The following is a 7,108-nucleotide window of genomic DNA, read 5'->3' on the forward strand; positions in this document are numbered from 1 at the left end:
TTTGGAGGATTTGGGATATAATGGGGTCTGGTTTATTTGAGAGCGAGGTAAAATGATGCATAATAATATTCAAGAGAGGCTTGATAGAGGGGTTGCCAATGAGCCGTGGTTGAATTTGTTTCCTCAGTTTCTAGTCTCTCATCAGTCGTGACCTTTTTTGGATCATTGCCCTGTCCTGGTTGGTACTACCGCTAGCGGCGGTCTGCCTGCTGGTAAAAGATTTTTTAGATTTGAAGTAGCATGGTTATTAGAAGAATTATATGGAGCTGAGATCAAAAAGCTTTAGGAGGGTTCAGAGGGACCTATTCCAGAGAGATTGTGCGTCATTTGTGATGGGTTGTTGGTTTGGACCCCGGAAGGTTAAACAAGACAAAAAAACTGACGGAGATTGACCTCTAGAATCAGCTTGGTGTATTAAATGGGTTGGTGCCAACAGAAGAGGTATTGGGTGAAATTGTGGATGTGAAGTTAGTTTTTGAATCTAAAATATGATAAGGAGAAGCTCTATTGGGAACAGCAGGGAGGGTTAATTGGTTAAAGCACGGGGATAGGAATTCGAATTTTTTCCATCGAGTTGCATCCTAACGACGTCGAAGGAACCGTATCAATCGGTTGGAGGATAATACGGGTTTGGTGGTGGAGGCGGATAGTGATGATGCATGGGTTGCCACTGATTACTTTCAAGACCTTTTTTATTCGCATGGAACATTGGATCCTACTGAAGTCCTTGTAGGCGTGGAGAGTTGCATTTTTGCTGCTATGAATACCTGTTTGGAGTGTACGTATACTGAGGAGAATGTGTTCACTACTCTAAAATCCATGAGTCCTCTCAAGGCATATGGGGAAGATGGTCTTGGTGCCATGTTTTATCAGCAGTGTTGGAATATAATGGGACAGGTTGTTTCAATTTTTTGCATTAGCATTATTAAAGGTGATGTGGATTTATCCTCTATTAATCATATGCATATTGTTCTAATCTCGAAAATTAGTAATCCATGTACTATGGTGTTGACCGATAAGTCTTTGTACTGTTCTATTTAAAATTGCCTCAAAGATGTTGGTTAATAGGTTTCAAAAAGTGCTTCACTTGTGTATCGATTAGGCACAAAGTGCATTTGTACCTGGTAGGCTTATTTCTGATAATGTTGGGGCTGCATATGAGATTCTTCACTCCATTAAGAATAGGCGGTTAGGTCAGCATGGGTCTTTTTCTTTAAAGCCGGATATGAGTAAAGCCTACGACTGTGTAGAGTGGCACTTTATTGAGGTGATGTTGATCAGGATGGGGTTCTCTTTGAATTGGGTTAATGTTATTATGCATTTTATTTCATCAGTATTGTATTCGGTGGTGGTGAATGGCCATGTGGGAGAAACATTTAGTTCAACCCCAGGACTTAGGCAAGGGGACTCGCTCAGTCCCTATTTGTTTCTAATTTATGGGGAGGGCTTGTCCTCTTTGCTGCAGGTTGCATCTGTAGAGGGCCAAATTTGTGGGGTGAGAGTTGCACGGGGTGCCATTTTGGTAACTCACCTCATTTTTGCTGATGACAACTTGATTTTTGGTGGGGTGATAGCCACGAGAGCTACTATTCTGAAAGAACTTTTGATGAAGTATGCTAGCCGTTCGAGCCAACTTATTAATTTTAAAAAATCTACCATTTTTTCAGTTCCAATGTGATTCCAGGAAATCGATCGGATGTGGGGAGTATTTTGGGTGTTCCATGTTCTATCAATATAGAGAAATATTTGGGGTTGCCTTTGATTATGAGTAGAGACAAGAAAAGTGCATTTTCAGGCCATAGAGATCACTTTGAAAGTCGAATTATGGCCTGGAGTGCTCGGACTCTATCTATGGGAGGAAAAGAAGTGTTCATCAAATCCATCCTTCAGGTGTTACCAACATAAGCAATGATGTGTTTCCTTTTACCCATGTCTTTTTGCAAGGAGTTGGAAGGTTTAATGGCTTGGTTTTGGTGGTTAAATTCTAAGGATAAAATGGGGATCCACTGGTGTTCTTGGGCCTCTCTTTGTGATCTTAAAAGGGCTAGTGGTCTTGGATTCCGGGACATTGCAAAATTTTAATAGTGCACTATTGGCAAAACATGGTTGGAGGCTTCTAGTAAACCCATTTTCTTTAGTTGGAAGGTTTTAAAGGCAAAGTATTTTCCAACTATAGGTTTCCTTAAGGCAAATTTGGGTTCCAGGACATCAATGATTTGGTGGAGCATTTGGTGCGCTCGTAGGTTGCTTGAATCGGGTTTGAGGTGGAAGGTGAGCTCGGGTTCTCAAAGTTTAGTCTGGGATGACTACTGCCTACCTGGGCAATTTCCTAGAAAACTTTAGAAATAACGTGTGATCATATCATGCACATCGCGAATTTTATGGTGCATGACCCTACGAGTTGGAATTAGGCACATGTTTTCTCCTGAAAAAGCCTGTTGACACCATTTTTTTGATAAAACGGGGTCGACTTGAATTTTAAAAATGAAAACGAAAATGTGAGTCGCCACCAATCTTTTTTGATGAGGTGTGATTGGGTCACCACGAAAAGTGATTGTTTTTAATAAGCGATTTAATTTATTAAAATAATACTTTTGGTCTGCGAAATTCAAAGAAACAGGTTCGGGAGTCGGTTATGCACGAGAAATGATTAGCACCCTCGATACGCCCAAAATTGGTACCTAGTTGACTACTTAATGTCTTGGTGTCAAAAATTAAAAACTCGAAAAGAATTTAAAAATACGATCCCTTTTTATATTGCGTTATTTTAAAATTACTCGAATAAATCAAAATGGAAAATGCCTCCTTATCTCGAAGTAACAAGATGTCACATCCAGTAAGTTAGGACACGACACCTTGTATTTTTTAGAGTAAGCTTGCCTTTTGTTATTTTACTTAAACCTCATTTATTTTAATTTAAAAAGGATATTCGGTTATTTAGATTTAACGCGAAAAAGATCGAAACCCAGTAAGTTAGGGCACGACTTCTCGAATTTTCTAAATACGAAATATTGCTTTTATTTTCGAAATTTTACCCTTTTGAATTTGGAGTATGAATTAATGGAATTTTAAAAAAAAACAAATGCGTGCAATTTTGATTATATTTGAAAATAAATTGTTCAAAACGGAAAGAATGCCGTACACGACCTATAATGAATATACAACATACACTTAAAATCCATAACATAATATGCATCATAAAATATACACATAACATTGATACAAATAAATCGAAATGCATGAATAATAATGTAAGAAACAATATAACAATAACATTAATATAATAACAAAAAAATATAATTTTAATAGATTTAGATTTGAAAACATTTGAAGATAACAAATAAATAATTAATAGAATGAAATTGCAATGATAATGGTGAGGATTAAAATAAACAAAACCAATATTTAAAATAGTGAATAAATAAATAAAATAAAACCTAATGTAAGTTTGATCAAAATTAAGTAAATAAATAAAAATTAAATGAAATATTAAATAAACTATTTTTTATGAGTAAATAAATAAATAAAAACAATTAAACCGACTAGGGACTGAATTGAAAACGGACGCAAAATATGGGGCTCGAATCGCAAATAAATAAAAGAGGTTGCCAAAGGACTGAAATGAAACACGCTCAAAGCACAAAGGACTTCCAGGGAAATATTCCCCAGTCCCGAAACGTGGCGTTTCGAGCAAGGGACTGCATGTGGTTTGAGGACCAAATCGAAACAGAAGCAAAATTCCCTGCCCAAAATCAGAAAAACCAAAAAGGATCAAATCGAGCCATGTTGCAAAATCCGAGGGACCAATCGCGCAAAAAGCCCATTCATTGCGAACACGCGGGTCCTGTGGACTGCTGGATCGAGTCGCGGGTCAGAGGTCCAAAACGACGTCATTTTGGCCTCTGAACCCTAAGTCCAAATACGGCGTCGTTTTTAAACTTTATTTAAACCCCCTTTTTTTTTAAAATTTCATTTTTTAGTTTTCAGAGAAAAAAACTTCAAAAGCACACCCCTTTTCTCTCAATCTCCGTCCTTCCGACAATCGGCCATCTAGCCGTCGTTAACTCGTCTGCCGTACAGTCATGGAATCCGACGGCCGACGAAGCGCGGCGAAGGGCTTTTAAAGCCCGATTCCAGGCGAGCTAGGAGGTTGGGCTTTCGAGGCCCAAAAGAACCGAGACAGAGGCCCACAACGCCCTCCGAATCTGGTCTCGAAGGCAGAGACCCGCCTTCTGACGGCGGTTTCAGGGCGTCCGGTAAACTCCTTCTTCTTCTTTTTTCTTTATTGAGTTTTTTTAAAAAAAACGATTCTTTAAAAAAATAATAATAAAATAAAATAAATAAATAAACAAATGAATCCCAAAAAAAAAGAACAGCAACCTTTTTTAATCTTTTATTTTTGATGTTTGTGAATCCGTTTACAGTGTTTGTGTTGGATTTTTATATCCCGATTTATAGAAAATAGAAATTAAAAATCATTATAATTGCTCCCCCTATTCTGTTATATCCCTATTCGCTACTATTTCCGCGTGTTTTTTGCAGGTATTCGGCCAACTTGGAGGTACAGAGTTGGCCGTACGGAGGCGTGCGTGGCTGGGAGGCGTGGTGGTGCTCGTGCGAGGAAGAGCAAAGGGGTTTCCCTGCTCCGGCGTTGGGAAGGGCTACTGCTAGGGTTTTCTGATTTTGGTCTTTAGGGCTTAGGTGATTTGGGCCAGGGGTATCCGGGCTAGCTGATTCGAGTTTGGTATTGGGCTGTATGTAATGTATTTTGGGTCTGGGTAATGGGTTTAAGCTACTATTGTAATTGGGTTATGGTATTGGGCTGTATGAATTTGGCCCATTGTAATTGCCCATTGTAATTGGACTTTATTGACATTGGACTTTTAATAATTTTAATTCGTTTTTATTGTCTATGTTGTGCCTGGCAATATTGGGCCATTACAAAGTCAATATTATTAAAACCATCCTACTCTCAAAATTTCTCTCAAGAAGATCAGGTGGTATGGGGGGCAAATACTCTGCTGTTTACAATTTTAGAAGTGGGTACCGAATGCTATTAGGCCTTGCTACTGTATCACCGATGGATACATGGCTTTATTAGCAAGTATGGGGCTTTCGTGCTTCTTGAAAATTAAAATTTCTTTGTGGAAGTTTATTAATCAGTTTGTGCCTACAAAATTATGTCTTTACAATAAGAGGATTGCGAATGATACCCACTGCCCTCGATGTCATGCAGTTGATGAGGATGTGAGCCATGTCTTCTGCAACTGTGTGTTTGCTAGGAATGTTTGGTTGACCTTTCACTATGGATGCCCTACTAATGATGCATAGTGGAGTTTTAAGGATTGGCTCTCCTGGATGTTTGATCGTTACCCTATGCATAAAAGGATAGAAATTGCAATGGTTGTTTGGGCATTATGGTATGCTAGGAAAAAATTGTATCATGAAGGAATTGCTTAGGGGGTGCGAGATGTGGTTACCTTGTTTGAGGTTACTACTCTAAGCTTAAAGTTCTTGCTTCGAATGTCGGTCAGATGTTCTAGACAAGTCGATCAGGTGGAATCCTCCCCCGATTTTGCTTGTTAAAATAAATATTGATGCTAGTTTTTCCCTGCAACAGCGAAAAGCATGCTCAAGAGTTGTTATAAAGGATGCATCTGGAATGATTATGGGGGCATGCAGTCGGGTTACATTACCTGTATCTTCAGTCTTTTTTGCGGAAGCGTTAGCAGTCCTTCATATGCTGCGATTTGCTGTCGATCTGGGGTTCCAGTTTGTTGTTCTAGAACGCGATGCAAGGACAATTGTTCAAATGTTTCAAGCTGAGTCTGATGATTTCTTTGAAATTAGCGCCCTAATCTGGGAAGCGAAGGGTCTTTCTCAGTTATTTTTGGAGTGTCGGTTTGCTTTCCTTGAAAGATCTAGAAATAGGACTGCGTATGCGGTGGCTGAAGAAGGTATGTCACGACTGGAAGATAGGTTTTAGGTGGAGGAAGCTCCGTTGTTGGCTACTTCTCTTGCCGCTGCTGATAGAAGGCTTATTTCTCCACCTTGAGTCTCAGCTTCTGTAGTTTCGGGTTGGGGGTTTTCTTGGTGATCTCTATTACCCCTAATTTTGTCTAGTCTTAAGTGTCTCTTCATTGTCTTTTACACTGTTGGCTTGAGTGCTTTTGTGTCGGTGGGGTCTTTTGGGTAAAGGGACTATCTTTTTGTGGTTATGTATCTGGTTTTGTTTTGGTGTACTTTTGTATCCTTTTCTTTGCAATAAAGCCACTGGCATTATTTACTAAAGAAAATTAGCATGTAGAATTATATTTAATTAAGTCTACACTTCTATTTTGCAACTGTAATACAATTTAATATATATGTTAGTAGAAAAGAACAACATTAAACGATCACAACATTAAACATAAAACTAAAGCAACGTAAAAGCATGATTGTGACCAACTAGCAATAAACCTTGTACTCATATTGGAGTTCTTCAAACAACTATAAACTTGTGAATCTAGAAGTAGCAATTTTGGCCATGCAATCAGAAACTTAATTATGAGAACTCGAGATATAGCGAACTCGTACTTTCCAATTACGACATAGAAGTTGATGGATTATGCATAATTCTACCATCATACTATTGGCAGAGCCACTAGCTAAGAAGGTTTCTACCAGAAGTGCATTATCACACTTTAGATCTTATTGTCTGAATCCCTTCTCCCGTGCTATGCATAGTCCTTCTAAAACAAATCTTACTTCAATCCTAAATATTGTGTCCTTACAGATCATCATTGAGTAACCACACAACCAATTTTCATCTGAATCTCTAAACACTCCTCCAATAGAAGCGTTGGAACTATTTGATGATGCCACCCCATTCATGTTGAGTTTAATCCATCCACTCTCCAATAGCAACCAATACATAGCAGTGACCATAGGATTAGGTTGAAGCAAATTGGAAATCGATATTGCATAACTCCTCAGCCAAGTAAAACATGTACCTATAAGATCTTGTACAAAATTATGGCTATTAGAAAAAAAATTTCTATTTTTCCATAGCAACCAGCATAAAATGGAGAAGAGCGTCTGCCATTCAATATCCTCGCTACCACAGTTC

At 38.5% G+C, this 7,108-nt stretch overlaps 2 long non-coding RNA genes across 3 annotated transcripts; one reads left to right on the forward strand and one right to left on the reverse strand.

The window, feature by feature from the left end:
* Window positions 1-3,887: 3,887 nt before the first annotated feature.
* Window positions 3,888-4,896, forward strand: LOC121221186 (uncharacterized). The gene is made up of 2 exons (XR_005918709.1): window positions 3,888-4,256; window positions 4,543-4,896. It is a non-coding gene; the product is annotated as an uncharacterized lncRNA (long non-coding RNA).
* Window positions 4,897-5,121: 225 nt separating this feature from the next.
* Window positions 5,122-6,290, reverse strand: LOC121221187 (uncharacterized). Of its 2 annotated transcripts, XR_005918711.1 has the most exons (3): window positions 5,697-6,283; window positions 5,481-5,611; window positions 5,122-5,374 (listed from the first exon to the last, which is right to left on the reverse strand). It is a non-coding gene; the product is annotated as an uncharacterized lncRNA (long non-coding RNA). The 2 variants fall into 2 exon arrangements; XR_005918710.1 differs by having other exon boundaries at window positions 5,122-5,611; window positions 5,697-6,290.
* Between the last annotated feature and the right edge of the window lie 818 nt (window positions 6,291-7,108).

The sequence above is a fragment of the Gossypium hirsutum genome, chromosome D09 (genome assembly GCF_007990345.1).
Source record: "Gossypium hirsutum isolate 1008001.06 chromosome D09, Gossypium_hirsutum_v2.1, whole genome shotgun sequence".
Taxonomy (NCBI): Eukaryota; Viridiplantae; Streptophyta; class Magnoliopsida; order Malvales; family Malvaceae; genus Gossypium; species Gossypium hirsutum.